The 16,491-nt window shown below is 40.2% G+C and overlaps 1 long non-coding RNA gene across 10 annotated transcripts; it reads left to right on the top strand.

Annotated features, from left to right (window-relative positions):
- The first annotated feature begins 3,831 nt into the window (after positions 1–3,831).
- Positions 3,832–10,187, top strand: LOC109758082 (uncharacterized). Of its 10 annotated transcripts, none has more exons than XR_012203016.1 (7): positions 3,832–6,602; positions 7,088–7,194; positions 7,308–7,382; positions 7,510–7,652; positions 8,557–8,612; positions 9,371–9,586; positions 9,658–10,187. It is a non-coding gene; the product is annotated as an uncharacterized lncRNA (long non-coding RNA). The 10 variants fall into 10 exon arrangements; XR_012203018.1 differs by having other exon boundaries at positions 4,261–6,602; positions 7,513–7,652; XR_012203015.1 differs by having other exon boundaries at positions 4,897–6,619.
- Positions 10,188–16,491: the final 6,304 nt, after the last annotated feature.

Here is a 16,491-nt window from a genome sequence, read left to right as displayed (position 1 = left end):
TATAAGGCGAGCTCATAAGTAGGCGCGAGAATCAAGGAGACCACGGCGTGATTATCTCCCCACGAACGCCTCGATTTCCGGGATGGTAGTAAAGAAAAAGATCCGTTGCGAATCTGGTGGAGTAAAAAACGGGCTTAATGGAAGATGACGTCACGGCGGATTATCCGGAGTCCAGAGGATGACGTCACGCCGGGTTGTGGCCTTCACACAATTGTAAGCCGGAGGTTTTATGTCGAAGGAATGGAAGATTGACATGAGCCGGCTCAAATCAATCTGGGGCCTAATGTTGAGGATATAGACCTTAGAGTCACCCGCCAGGAGGGGCCGGGTTACTCTAATGGTCATTGCCAGAAGCCCGACGCCAAGCTTAAAGACGGTAGGCCGAAGATGGGCTTAAGACCCGGATATGGCTTAAGGCCCGTAGTTACAATCATTATTATGGTAGAACTTGTAGTGTAAGGCAAGAATAGTTGAGAGTCCGAGCCGGACACTCTTATGAGCCGGCCGGGACTCTGAGAGCTGCAGGGCGTCAGCCTCCCTATATAAAGGGACGACCCGGCAGCAGTTTAAGGCAGAGAACAATCTCATCGAAAGCCGGGGATAGCAGTTTAGCTCCCTGGTGATCGTAACCCTAATCAATACCACCTCAAACTGGACGTAGGCTTTTACCTTCACCGTAAGGGGCCGAACCAGTATAAACCCTCGTGTTCCTTGTCCCGCATTAACCCCTTCAAGCTTCCTAGCTGCGATGGCTCCACGACTAAGTCCTAGCTCGAGGACATCTGCCGTGACAATTCCACGACACCCGTAGCAATGCTTAAGTCCGTCCGAATCATGTTAGCAATTTTCGCATTTTATGATCATGAAATCTGGAAATGGACGTCAAAACTGCATTCCTCAATGGATTTCTTAAAGAAGAGTTGTATATGATGCAACCAGAAGGTTTTGTCGATCCTAAAGGTGCTAACAAAGTGTGCAAGCTCCAGCGATCCATCTATGGACTGGTGCAAGCATCTCGGAGTTGGAATATACGCTTTGATGAGGTGATCAAAGCATATGGTTTTATACAGACTTTCGGTGAAGCTTGTATTTACAAGAAAGTGAATGGGAGCTGTGTAGCATTTCTGATATTATATGTAGATGACATATTGTTTATTGGAAATGATATAGAATTTCTGGATAGCATAAAAGGATACTTGAATAAGAGTTTTTCAATGAAAGACCTCGGTGAAGCTGCTTATATATTGGGCATCAAGATCTATAGAGATAGATCAAGACACTTAATAGGACTTTCACAAAGCACATACCTTGACATAGTTTTGAAGAAGTTCAAAATGGATCTGTCAAAGAAAGGGTTCTTGCCTGTGTTACAAGGTGTGAAGTTGATTCAGACTCAAAGCCCGACCACTGCAGAAGATAGAGATAAAATAAAAGTCATTCCCTATGCCTCAGCCATAGGTTCTATCATGTATGCTATGATGTGTACCAGACCTGATGTGTGCCTTGCCATAAGCCTGACAGGGAGGTACCAAAGTAATCTAGGAGTGGATCACTGGACAGCGGTCAAGAACATCCTGAAGTACCTGAAAAGGACCAAGGATATGTTTCTCGTTTATGGAGGTGATAAAGAGCTCGTCGTAAATGGTTACGTCGATGCTAGCTTTGACACTGATCCGGATGACTCTAAGTCACAAACCGGATACGTATTTATATTGAATGGTGGAGCTGTCAGTTGGTGCAGTTCCAAGCAGAGCGTCCTGGCAGGATCTACGTGTGAAGCGGAGTACATAGCTGCTTCGGAAGCAGAAAATGAAGGAGTCTGGATGAAGGAGTTCATATCCGATCTGGGTGTAATACCTAGTGCATTGGGTCCAATGAAAATCTTTTGTGACAATACTGGAGCAATTGCCTTGGCGAAGGAATCCAGATTTCACAAGAGAACCAAACACATCAAGAGATGCTTCAACTCCATTCGTGAACAAGTCAAGGATGGAGACATAGAAATTTGTAAGATACATACGGATTTAAATGTAGCAGACCCGTTGACTAAGCCTCTTCCACGAACAAAACATGATCAACACCAAGACTCCATGGGTGTTAGATTCATCACAATGTAATCTAGATTATTGACTCTAGTGCAAGTGGGAGACTGAAGGAAATATGCCCTAGAGGCAATAATAAAGTTGTTATTTTATACTTCCTTATTCATGATAAAGGTTTATTATTCATGCTAGAATTGTATTGATCGGAAACTTAAATACATGTGTGAATACATAAACAAACACCGCGTCCCTAGTAAGCCTCTACTAGACTAGCTCGTTGATCAAAGATGGTTAAGGTTTCGTAACCATGGACATGTGTTGTCATTTGATAACGGGATCACATCATTAGGAGAATGATGTGATGGACAAGACCCAACCGTTAGCTTAGCATAATGATCATTCAGTTTTATTGCTATTGCTTTCTTCAAGTCAAATACGTATTCCTTCGACCATGAGATTATGCAACTCCCGGATACCGGAGGAATACCTTGTGTGCTATCAAATGTCACAACTTAACTGGTGATCATAAAGATGCTCTACAGGTATCTCCGAAGGTGTTTGTTGAGTTGGCATAGATCGAGATTAGGATTTGTCACTCTGAGTATCGGAGAGGTATCTCTGGGTCCTCTCGGTAATACACATCATAAGCTTGCAATCAAACGACTAAGGAGTTAGTCATAAGGTGATGTATTACGGAATGAGTAAAGAGACATGCCGGTAACGAGATTGAACTAGGTATGAAGATACCGACGATCGAATTTTGGGCAAGTAACATACCGATGGACAAAGGGAATTACGTATGTTGTCATAACGGTTCGACCGATAAAGATCTTCATAGAATATGTAGGAGCCAATATGGGCATCCAGGTTTCTCTATTGGTTATTGACCGGAAAGTTGTCTCGGTCATGTCTACATAGTTCTCGAACCCGTAGGGTCTGCACGCTTAATGTTCGTTGACGATATAGTATTATATGAGTTATGTGATTTGGTGACCGAATATTGTTCGGAGTCCCGGATGAGATCACGGACATGACGAGGAGTCTCGAAATAGTCGAGAGGTAAAGATTGATATACAGGACGATGGTATTCGGACATCAAAAATGTTTCGGAGGGTACGGGGTACTTATCGGGTCACCGGAAAGGAGTTTCAGGCACCCCGGCAAAGATATGGGCCTTATGGGCCAAGAGAGGAAACACACCAGCCACGAGGGGCTGGTGCGCCCCCCATAGCAGGCCGGCCTAAGGAGGAGAAGGAAAAGGGGAAGGGAAAGGAAAGTGTGGATTAGGATTCCCACTTCCTTCCCTCTCCCTCCTCCCCCTTGGGAATACATGGTAGGGGGGCGCGGCCAGGGCAGGAGCCCTAGGGCCGGCCGGCCACCTATGTGGTGCGCCAGGCTACCTCCGCTCCCCCTCCCACCTATATATATATATATATATATTCTTATGATCGCTTCATTAATAAATTAAGTTTGAAATACAAATAGTTACATTCATATTGATTCACTACGTAAAATTTTATATAAAAAAACAAAAAAAATGGTTATAAGACCAGAAATATCGCATTTTATGTATGTTTTTACGTTCGTAATTTTACGTAACATAAAATATTTTTTACGGCGAGTATATATTTTTTTACGTTCTCTTTTTATGTATGAAATAAGACAAAATTTACAAAACCTATAAATACGGTGCATGGCCGTCAAAATAAAGAGGATATATATATATGGCTGGACTATTCTGTTCCCTAACAGAACCTCGCCCCCTATAAGGGCCGATATCCGAACAGGTGGTGCCCGAAGAAAAAAAAACCCCAGCCCACCCACTCCCGCATCCCCCGTCTCCGGCTGGATCCCGGCGATGGCCAGCCCCCCACCTTCTCCCCCGTCTGGATCCCGGCGCCGTGCCCGCCCCCCACCTTCTTCCCGGCACCGCCCCGCCCCCCACCTTCTTCCCTGCGCCGCCCCCCCACACCTTCTTCCCTGCCCCGCCCCGCCCCCACCTTCTTCCCTGCGCCGCCCCGCCCTCCACCTTCTTCCCCGCGCCGCCCCGCCCCCCACCTTCTTTCCCACGCCGCCCCCACCTTCCGGCGACGCGCCGCCCCCACCATCCGGCGCCGCACCGCCCCCCACCTACCGGCCACGCACCGCCCCACACCTCCTAAGCGACGCCCGCCCCATACTCCGACTATCCAAGCGCCACCGCGCTACCGGCCTGCTCACCGGCGAGGCCCTCCTCTGCCGCCATGGCCGTTCGACGCCATCACTGCAGGCCGTTCGACGCCACCACCGCATGTCATTCATTGCAGCAGCACCCTGGATCCGCCCGGCTCCCTTTCCCAGCGCGCCGCCGCCGACCGGCTCCCTCCCCTAGAGCGTCGTTGCGGCCCCAGCCCCACTTCCTTGCCGTGGCACAGCACCGTCGACTGCGCCCTTCCCCATCTTCCCCCTAGTGCCTCGTGGTGGAATCACAAAGACAGCTGATGTTGCTATTTCTTTTTGCTGATGCTCATTCAAATCTCATGCTACTTATGTGCTAAATTTCTATAGTTTCTTGTCGAAATGCCTATGAGAAGCAAAAATATTTTGATGAAATTTGATGTTGTTATTCCTATGTTCCAGCAGTTTTTCTCTGTGCTGTAATTTTCCTCTGTCAATCCAAAAAAGCAGCAGTTTAGCACGAAAAATAGTTTTTTCTCTTCTCATTACACAACAGAAAAGGTATTTGTCTCCAACTAGCATTAAGAGTTCAAAGTACACAAAGGAAAAAGGTTCAATTTTCAAAACTTTAAAGAGTTCAAAGTACACAAGAACATAAGTCCAGTATGCTTTGTGTCAGATATCTGATATTTGTGAGGGGAACTTCAAATTTTTTTTCAGTTCAACTTTTGAATGTGTTTCAGTTTGTCTACTTCCCGGTCGTCCTGAGCTGGAGAATTGCTGCTACTGTTTATGTGTTTGCAACTGTGATTGATGCACTACATTTCAATTTCGCATGTAGTTCAAAGATTGTAAGGGCTTTGGAGCTTCACTTTTACACTTCATCTTTTGAATGCTATTCGGTTCATGTACTTCCCAATCGTAATGTCCACATTGTAGATAATATTTGCATTGTCTTAAATTTTTGAAAACAAGCTTCAGTACAAGAAAAATGGGTTAGTCAGTTCATCCATATGCAAACCCTCGTAACAAAACGTATCGCTAATCCAATTAGCTGAGGATGGGCAACATATGTTTAAGCAAGCATTTATACCATGTTACAAAAAAAACTCCCCTCTGTTCCATAGAAGATTTTGTGTTTTTTGATATATTTTAGAAAGAGAAGTGTACACACAGTAGCTTGGCATTTGATAATTGTTTGCAACTCGTACATTAGTTTGATGATTATGTAATTGCATTAGGGCGTTACCGTAGGTCTAATAGTCTAGTATGTATTTGATAATTGTTTGGGGGTGCCTAGTCTGGCAAGAGTTTTCAAGTAGTGAAGATTTCAGCAGTAAACTATGCAAACAATTTAAAAGTACTCAAGTCCAACTTGCAAACCAGTAGCAGTCCTATAGTGCAGCATGCATAAAATTCAAAAATAGCAAAACTGACTTGAAACAAATTCCCATCTGGTTGTTTATTTCGTAGCTCATCGTGTCTAATACAAGCCAATGCTTCTATTCTAATCTAGTTGTTTATTTTGTAGCTCGCTTTTTCTAATGTAATGTTAAAAGTCCACTAGATGAAAAATTCTCTGTGTTAGCTAGATCAGTACTAGTACTCAGCAGTACAACAAGTAGCAGTACTGATCAGTACGACTTACACAAAAATACTAGTACTGATCAGTAATATTCTTAATATTAGAAGTAACATCCATATAAGAAAAATGCTTCTATTCTAACACATTTTTTTTGGAAAAAAGAGAACTAGTACTGATGAGTCGTACTGACAAGGATGTCGGCTACAATTCTGATGAGTCATACTGACAAGGACATAATTATTGTGCAAATGGAAAAAACAAAATGTTTTATAAAGAAATTTGCTTGAAGTTCAATTACTATAGTCTAAAAAATTCAATTACATCGCTAGTGCATTCAGAATTGCTAATTTTTTGAAAAATGAAGTTCCTGTTTCAGGATTATGTAAGTTCAAAAATATTGTATGATGTGTGTGCCATAGTTATCTGAACATTGATTCTGACTAATATTCCATTATAGCACTACTGCATATTCACTTCTGATTGCTTCTTGCTGCCACTATTTTTATCATGATTTTGTGTGTCCACCGAGGAGTGTTTTTATTCATAGGAAACTGAACCAATAACAGTGGTTGCTACTAGTGTTTGGAAATTATAATTACTAGAACTCTTATTTCTCACCCTTTTAATTGCTGGCTAATTCTTGTAAAAAAGTAGTGGTTAATCTTGCTAATTACTTTGATGTGATGCCTAGGTGGTCAGTCCAGCTCCTGCAACCAACACAGGCCGTTGCCCCTTTTGCCACAACGGCAGCAGCACAAACATTAGTGTGGTCGTCCTCAACCAGTTCCTCACGCGGCCTCCGCGCAAGCCCTGCTCATGTATGCTTATACCAAAAGTACAACTCTTGCTACTCTCCTTGTACTTGCACTTGCTTATTTTCTAAGCAATAATTCCTATTGCTTCCTCTTGGGGGAAGGGATCCCATGTTAAAGCTGTCTTGGTGCTCACCCACTGTTTATATTCATCACCATAGTGTACGAAACATATGAAAACCATTCTGGCTTCGGAGAAAATATAACGAGTACATGTGCAATCACGCGAGAAGTTCCCTTATGAAAGTTCCTTGTAAAGAAACCACATGAAAGTTCATCGAGAAAAACTTTGTAAGTTCAAAACGGCTATAGGAAAACTTTGTAGGTTCAGATGGGTATAGAAAACTTCGTAAGTTCAAAATGGCCACGCTTAACAGTGCATGAATAAATAAACTATACCCAACAAAGTCCATGTTGGTCGGTCTACAGTGTGTTGTCAAGAAGGTTGTTGGCCGACACTGGCTGATCATCTACCTTCCAATTGTTATTAGGCATATACCACTGAAACTGCAGGTCGCGCCCTCCTCCCGCTGTAGGTCGCGCCCTCCTCCCGCATAGCCTATTGGTTGGCGTACCATGACCCCTCCTCATGTTTTTGGTATGAATTTGATGAATCTTCTTGATGCTCTGTTCTTATTCATCTAGAGATTCCTCCTCATATTGATTGTTTGTATTTCTTGTACCGGTTTTGTTCTTGCATGTATGTATCAGTTCGATGTTTTGAGATAGCTCATATTACTTCCAACTGTGAAGATTGACATGCATATTTGGGGATGAGATTTTCAGGTACTCCCTCCGTAAACTAATATAAGAGCGTTTAGAATACTAAAGTAGTGATCTAAACGCTCTTATATTAGTTTACAGAGGAAGTACTAGTTTGGCACTGTATCTAACCCGTACTAAAATATTTCAGCAGTTCAACAGGGGCGTGGGGTTCAGTTCGAAAGGTGATGACCCAGGCAGCCGACCTTCGCATAACGAACTGGTGCAGTTTGATCTTGTGTGAATTGGAAATCACCTGATGCTGAGTGTGTCAGTACAACCCTACGCTACAAGGCACGCGTACATCGACTTCATGTGTTAGTCAATAGTATTGTGCATTTTCTTGGTACCTTTGCTACTCTAGCCAAAAATATTTTGTTGTTCACTTTTCTGTGTTTTGTTGAATAATTCTCATGCTGTGTTTTCTGTGAGCTACAAAATCATAGTGCTTAAAAGACCGATGTGTGCGTCATACTTGAATTACAGAAGTTACAGGAGAAAGTACCCCTATTCCATTACTTTGAGTAGTACAAGTACACCTTTCTGATAGTACAGTGCAAGCCCTGCACAAATGGCGCAGTGGTAGATGCTTGGTGAAGTCCGTTATAGCTTGAGGTTTACTCTGAGGGAGTTCATGTCGAACTGCGCTTCAACTATGCATGATGCTTTTTTCGGAGAAAGAAACTATGGAAGGCTCAAATTATCTTGATAGTTCAATCACTGAAAAATGAGGAGTTCTGGGGGCTACATACAACCTTTCTATAAAAAAATAGAGTAGAACAAGTAATGATCATATTTGTCATCATGCTTTTAGCTAAAATAGTGTATGATTGAAACTCGGTTCCATTTAGATCACTAATTACTATAAAGGCGATTTGAAGTTTCATCCACATCATGTTCTTGCATCAAGTGGCACTGTTTGATGTACCACTGAATTGCAGTTTGGTTCAGTTCTTATTCCAGTGACCAAGTTAGATCAATTTTTATTTTGTGTTCAATTCAGTTCAGTTTCTGCCCCGCATATAAGTTCACCTATTTTATTGCTAAAATAGGTTCATTTTGTTCCCTGTAGGATCTTGCCATGATTACCTTTGTGAAACCTGTACACTCAACACTCATATCTATGTATTGAGAACCAAATTTCTTTTAATAATGAGCTTTACTTTCATACTAACATTTCATTTATCTTCTTTTACAGTAGAGCAAATACTATTTTTTTATGCCAAGTAAGTTCAAACAGAACTGAAAGTGGAGGTACATAACCAATTCAAATGCTTGTTTTGGTTATGTTTATGGAAACTCATAATTTTTATCTTTGTCCACTGTTAGCTATGTAAAACAAATCAATAAAAAGTTCACTTTTCAATGCTTTAATAGTTCAATTGGTAAAAACAGTAGGTGTTCATTCTACAAAAAAGCACTGACTTTTATGTGTAAAGAAAGAAATGGAAATCTATAAGTTCATACAGGGACATATATATGGTGAACTTGCGTCCAGCACACGAGCATTTGCTTCCACCACTAAAGGCATTTGTATCCGGCACATGAGCTACATGAGCTACATGCTCAACAGTTGCACACTGCCGCCATGGACATGCACAAATGATATTAAGTAGAAGTTTGTTAGTTCAGTTTTTTATTGATTTACCTTGTTTAAGTAATAGTGCAGCAATAAAGGTGTAGTTGTACAGAGTTTTAGTTGCTATATGGGGAACCCATAGGCCATTTATTTTGGTTTACAGTTCAGCTTGTGTGTTCTTTTCAGTCTGTATGCTTTATTGTGCATAAAAGGTGTAGTTCTATAACAAGGGCAAAAGTTACTGGGTTCAACAAAAACGAAAATGCTAGTTTCTCTTTTATGTGATTTTTAGTTCTTCCCCGCGCTCTTTTGTGATGCTCTGGCAAAAAGATGACTATAGTTGTTATAGAAAAAACAGTACAAACTTTTTATAAAGTTTGTTTTTTTGAACTTCTCCCAATCAATATACTGAACTTGATTATCTTTTTAACAGTACTTGCATCAACTCATTGGAATTGGTGTGTGTGCTTGTAACACAATCAGTTCAGATCTCGAGAGACCATAAGTTTGTTGACAAACATGTATATTAGTTCATATCTCAAGAGTCCATAATTTTGTAAGGCCAGAAAATGCAATGGCTTAGTACATCACAGCAGCTCTCTGATGCAGAAAGGATGGCTCTTCTCAAGTCAGCAGCTAAACAAACTGGGTAAATTTTCATAAATTCATTCTAGTGTCAAACGCTGGCGAGATTCTGATCAAGACTTTTGTCTATTCCAGCAACTTCAGGGTAGCTCAATCAATATAGGAGCTGTGCAGTAAACAGCTTCAGTCGAGAAATCAGCAAGTTGTAATGCATAGTGTCTTCCAGGCACCTGTTTGTTGTTTCCTAATCACCCTAATTCCTAAAATATTCTACTCAACTTCAGCGCCATGCTCAGTCCAACCACATGGCTTCAGGGTGCCCGAGTTCGTCGCGACCATCAGTTCGAAGACTGCCACTGCGTGTGTCGCTACCATGGCCACCTGCGTCACTGCGTGCTCCGTCAACAGCCTCCTGCGCAAGGAAAAGCAACAGGAGTAGAGCCATCTGAGATGCAAGGAAAAGCAACAGGAGTAGAGCCATCTGAGATGCTCTGTTCTAGCGAGGTGGCTTATTATGTTTGTCAGTTTGTAATACTTTGGCCGCAATGTACTTGTGTATCTTTTTTTGAACGGAGCACGAACAGAGATTATGTCATTATGAACTTTGATTGTGATGGTACTACAAACTCTATAAAAACACCAGTAATCCATTTTACTGTTACTTATCTTTTATACAATTCACATGGATTGTGCTCCCTATTACGAACTGTGGTACAAAAATGCACTGTGCTCACCATTTTCTTTTAGTTCGTTAGTTTGTAATGCTTTAAAAGAGAGGAGGTAAAAGTGAACCACTCGGTTTTGTATTATAAAAAGTGTTAATGTGAGAAACTTCAAAAACATCTTGTTTAATAATTTCTGCCTGTTCTCTGTATAGTATTTATTGAGCTAAAAATGGTATGGTTCATACATTCTCGTCGATCTCGTTGTAATCGCCCTTGTTTTTGTGAGTTTCGTGATGCAACTTTTGTGGTTAGTCCAGATGGGAGAAGGTGATCCATCCAAGGTGTAATTCTGTGATGTTGACGTCCAAGTTCTACAACTGATCCGTACCAACAAAAAGGGTGGTCCGTTCGACAAAGGAAAAATGGTTGAATTAAATATATTGATCAGTACAAGTTAAAAATGATGGTCCGTTCGGAATAAAAGAAATGACAGAAATTTCAACTTGTAAAAGTTCAAGCAAAAAAGAAACCATATGCAATTCAAATGGGAAAAGTACAAGTCATAAAAAAAAGAGAAGTCCAGAACATCGTTGTAAAAAATGTTTAGTGCAAAAAAAAGAATAAAAAACATTTTCTTTTTGAAAAAACTATCATTCAGTTCAATGATATAAATCATGCAAGTACAGGGCGCGACGATACAATAAACCGTTGAAAACTTACGAGCAAAAATATTACCCTAAATAGAGCAAAGTCTAATTAGTGAAAAACACGATTAGTACAAACCTATGCAAACATCAGTTTAAGTACTCTTTTTTCAGAACCTTTCAAAATTACTCTCCGAAGAATACATCAGTACAAACGCACACGTAGATCAGTACAAGTACTCTGTTTTTTATGACGAAAAAACAGCACGATGGTTCTCATCGTAATCCAAATTACTTTTCAACGGTTGCGAATTTGAGAAAACGTTCAACATGACTAAGTTTCGTATTTTTTATATCTTTCCAACCATATATTATTTGCCTCATTTCGACAAACTTGTAAAAAAAATCGCGTTCGAAATCAAATTTGACCGTATTCGAATTCGTTTTTAAACCGTAAGGAATTAGAAAAACAATTCAATACAAAAAACTTGCGCATTTTCCATAGCTTACCAACGTCGTATCATTTGCATCAATCCGACAAACTGTTTGCAAACAATCGCAAAAATACATTTCGCCTAGAATTTCACCGTTTTCAAATTACTTTTAAATCATATAGAATTAGAAAAAAAAATAGATATATGGAAGATGCGGATTTTCACCAGCTTTCCAACGCCATCTTATTTGCTCAATTCAGACAAACCGTTTGAAAATTGAGTCCAAAATACGATTCGCGTTTTCGGTTTAAAAAAACTTTTTTTTTTCAAAAATGCTCTTAAACCATAATGCTTTTGTAAAAAATTCCTATATATTTGTAATGTAGATGTCAAGAGCTTTCTAACGATATATTACACGCCTATTCCGACGAAACGACGATCAGTTCAACGAGATGAAAATCATCAGTACAATCGCGTGAAACCATCAGTTCAAGTAGGGTAACAGAATAATATTCTGTTACGCGTAACAGAATAACCCAGATGTATGTATATATATATATATATATATATATATAGGGTGGGTCTATTATGATAACACCCTTATGACCCTTATTCTGCTAAGACCTAACTTTATTCTGCTAACACCCTCACGTACTGTGCTACCTCTTGAGCACTGCGTTGGTTTTCCCTTGAAGAGGAAAAGGTGATGCAGCAAAGTAGCATAAATATTTCCCTTAGTTTTTGAGAACCAAGGTATCAATCCAGTAGGAGGCCACGCACAAGTCCCTCGCACCTACACAAACAAATAAATCCACGCAACCAACCAATAAAGGGGTTGTCAATCCCTTCACGATCACTTACGAGAGTGAGATCTGATAGATATGATAAGATAATATTTTTGGTATTTTTATGATAAAGATGCAAAGTAAAGTAAAAGGCAATGAAAATAGCTAAGTGTTGGAAAATTAATATGATGGAAAATAGACCCGGGGGCCATAGGTTTCACTAGTGGCTTCTCTCGAGAGCATAAGTATTACGGTGGGTGAACAAATTACTGTTGAGCAATTAACAGAACTGAGCATAGTTATGAGAATATCTAGGTATGATCATGTATATAGGCATCACGTCCGAGACAAGTAGACCGACTCCTGCCTGCATCTACTACTATTACTCCACACATCGACCGCTATCCAGCATGCATCTAGAGTATTAAGTTCATAAGAACAGAGTAACGCCTTAAGTAAGATGACATGATGTAGAGGGATAAACTCATGCAATATGATATAAACCCCATCTTGTTATCCTCGATGGCAACAATACAATACGTGCCTTGCTGCCCCTACTGTCACTAGGAAAGGACACCGCAAGATTGAACCCAAAGCTAAGCACTTCTCCCATTGCAAGAAAGATTAATCTCGTAGGCCAAACCAAACTGATAATTCGAAGAGACTTGCAAAGATAACCAATCATACATAAAAGAATTCAGAGAAGATTCAAATATTGTTCATAGATAAACTTGATCATAAACCCATAATTCATCGATCTCAACAAACACACCGCAAAAGAAGATTACATCGAATAGATCTCCACAAGAGAGGGGGAGAACATTGTATTGAGATCCAAAAAGAGAGAAGAAGCCATCTAGCTAATAACTATGGACCCGAAGGTCTGACGTAAACTACTCACACATCATCGGAGAGGCTATGGTGTTGATGTAGAAGCCCTCCGTGATCGATGCCCCCTCCGGCGGAGCTCCGGAAAAGGCCCCAAGATGGGATCTCACGGGTACAGAAGGTTGCGGCGGTGGAATTAGGTTTTTGGCTCCGTATCTGGTAGTTTGGGGGTACGTAGGTATATATGGGAGGAAGAAGTACGTCGGTGGAGCAACGTGGGGCCCACAAGGGTGGAGGGCGTGCCCAGGGGGTAGGCGCGCCCCCTACCTTGTGCCCTCCTGGTTGATGTCTTGACGTAGGGTCCAAGTCCTCTGGATCACGTTCGTTCCGAAAATCACGTTCCCGAAGGTTTCATTCCGTTTGGACTCCCTTTGATATTCTTTTTCTGCGAAACTCTGAAATAGGCAAAAAACAACAATTCTGGGCTGGGCCTCCGGTTAATAGGTTAGTCCCAAAAATAATATAAAAGTGTATAACAAAGCCCAATAATGTCCAAAACAGAATATAATATAGCATGGAACAATAAAAAATTATAGATACGTTGGAGACGTATCAAGCATCCCCAAGCTTAATTCCTGCTCGTCCTCGAGTAGGTAAATGATAAAAACAGATTTTTTGATGTGGAAGGCTACTTGGCATATTTTCAATGTAATTCTCTTCATTGTGGTATGAATATTCAGATCCGAAAGATTCAATATAAAAGTTTAATATTGACATAAAAATAATAACACTTCAAGCATACTAACGAAGCAATAATGTCTTCTCAAAATAACATGGCCAAAGAAAGTTATCGCTACAAAATCATATAGTTTGGCTATGCTCTATCTTCACCACACAAAGTATTTAAATCATGCACAACCCCGATGACAAGCCAAGCAATTGTTTCATACTTTTAATGTTCTCAAACTTTTTCAATCTTCACGCAATACATGAGCGTGAGCCATGGACATAGCACTATATGTGGAATAGAATGGTGGTTGTGGAGAAGACAAAAAGGGAGAAGATAGTCTCACATCAACTAGGCGTATCAACGGGCTATGGAGATGCCCATTAATAGATATCAATGTGAGTGAGTATGGCTTGCCATGCAACGGATGCACTAGAGCTATAAGTATATGAAAGCTCAACAAAAGAAACTAAGTGGGTGTGCATCCAACTCGCTTGCTCACGAAGACCTAGGGCATTTTGAGGAAGCCCATCATTGGAATATACAAGCCAAGTTCTATAATGAAAAATTCCTACTAGTATATGAAAGTGATATCATAGGAGACTCTCTATCATGAAGATCATGGTGATAATTTGAAGCACAAGTGTGGTAAAAGGATAGTAACATTGTCCCTTCTCTCTTTTTCTCTCATTTTTTTATTTGGGCCTTTTTTTATGGCCTCTTTTTTTAGTCCAGAGCCTCATCCTGACTTGTGGGGGAATCATAGTCTCCATCATCCTTTCCTCACTTGGGACGATACTCTAAAAAAGATGATCATCACACTTTTATTTTCTTACAACTCAACAATTACAACTCAATACTTTGAACAAAATATGACTCTATGTGAATGCCTCCGGCGGTGTACCGGGAATGAATCAAGAGTGACATGTATGAAAGAATTATGAACGGTGGCTTTGCCACAAATACGATGTCAACTACATGATCATGCGAAGCAATATGACAATGATGAAGCGTGTCATAGTAAACGGAACGGTGGAAAGTTGCATGGCAATATATTTCGGAATGGCTATGGAAATGCCATGTTAGGTATGTATGGTGGTTGTTTTGAGGAAGGTATATGGTGGGTGTATGATACCGGCGAAAGGTGCGCGGTATTAGAGAGGCTAGCAATGGTGGAAGGAAGAAAAGTGCGCATAATCCTTGGACTCAACATTAGTCATAAAGAACTCATATACTTATTGCAAAAATCTACAAGTCATCAAAGAAAAGTATTACGTGCATGCTCCTAGGGGGATAGATTGGTAGGAAAAGAGCATCGCTCGTCCCCGACCACCACTCATAAGGAAGACAATCAATAAATAAATCATGCTCCGACTTCATCACATAACGGTTCACCATACGTGCATGCTACGGGAATCACAAACTTTAACACAAGTATTTCTCAAATTCAAAACTACTCAACTAGCATGACTCTAATATCACCATCTTCATATCTCAAAACAATTATCAAGCATCAAACTTCTCATAATATTCAACACACTCATAAGAATTTTTTTAATAATCTTGAATGCCTAACATAGTTAAAGCAAACTACCATGCTGTTTGTAGGACTCTCAAAATAATCTAAGTGAAGCATGAGAGAATAATAGTTTCTATAAAACAAATCCACCTCCGTGCTCTAAAAGATATAAGTGAAGCACTAGAGCAAAAACTATATAACTCAAAAGATATAAGTGAAGCACATAGAGTATTCTAACAATTTCCGAATCATGTGTGTCTCTCTCAAAAGGTGTGTACAGCAAGGATGATTGTGGTAAACTAAAAAGCAAAGACTCAAATAATACAAGACGCTCCAAGCAAAACACATATCATGTGGTGAATAAAAATATAGCTCCAAGTAAAGTTACCGATGGAAGTAGACAAAAGAGGGGTTGCCTTCCGGGGCATCCCCAAGCTTTGGCTTTTAGGTGTCCTTAGATTATCTTGGGGTGCCATGGGCATCCCCAAGCTTAGGCTCTTGCCACTCCTTGTTCCATAATCCCTCAAATCTTTTACCCAAAACTTGAAAACTTCACAACACAAGACTTAACAGAAAATCTCGTGAGCTCCGTTAGCGAAAGAAAACAAAACACCACTTCAAGGTACTGTAATGAACTCATTATTCATTTATATTGGTGTTAAACCTACTGTATTCCAACTTCTATATGGTTTATAAACTATTTTACTAGCCATAGATTCATCAAAATAAGCAAACAACACACGAAAAACAGAATCTGTCAAAAACAGAACAGTCTGTAGTAATCTGTAACTAACGCAAACTTCTGGAACTCCAAAAATTCAGCCAAAATAGAAGACCTAGATAATTTGTTTATTGATCAGCAGCAATTAGAATCAATATTTTATCACGTTCTGGTGATTTTTAACAATTATTTTCGTGAACAGAAAGTTTCTGCAATTTTCAGCAAGATCAAATAACTATCATCCAAGAAGATCCTATAGGTTAAACTTGGCACAAACACTAATTAAAACATAAAAACACATCTAACCAGAGGCTAGATCAAATATTTATTCCTAAACAGAAGCAAAAAAGCAAAAAACTAAAAATAAAATTGGGTTGCCTCCCAACAAGCGCTATCGTTTAACGCCCCTAGCTAGGCATAATAGCAAGGATAGATCTAGGTATTGCCATCTTTGGTAGGCAATTCTTCAATGAGACATCTCTCATCGTTAGGAGTTTCTTTCTTTTTATTAATTATCGAGTTTCTAGGCACATAACCAAAAAATTCATTTGTAGCAAATGGTTTCTTAATGATAGCAAAAAGATTGGGATGAATACTTGTAGATTTGAGATCCGCGGTTTCTTTACTAGAGGATTCACCCTTATTT

This window comes from Aegilops tauschii, chromosome 2 (assembly GCF_002575655.3).
Source record: "Aegilops tauschii subsp. strangulata cultivar AL8/78 chromosome 2, Aet v6.0, whole genome shotgun sequence".
Classification (NCBI taxonomy): Eukaryota; Viridiplantae; Streptophyta; class Magnoliopsida; order Poales; family Poaceae; genus Aegilops; species Aegilops tauschii.
This window is presented reverse-complemented; position numbering and strand designations above follow the sequence as displayed.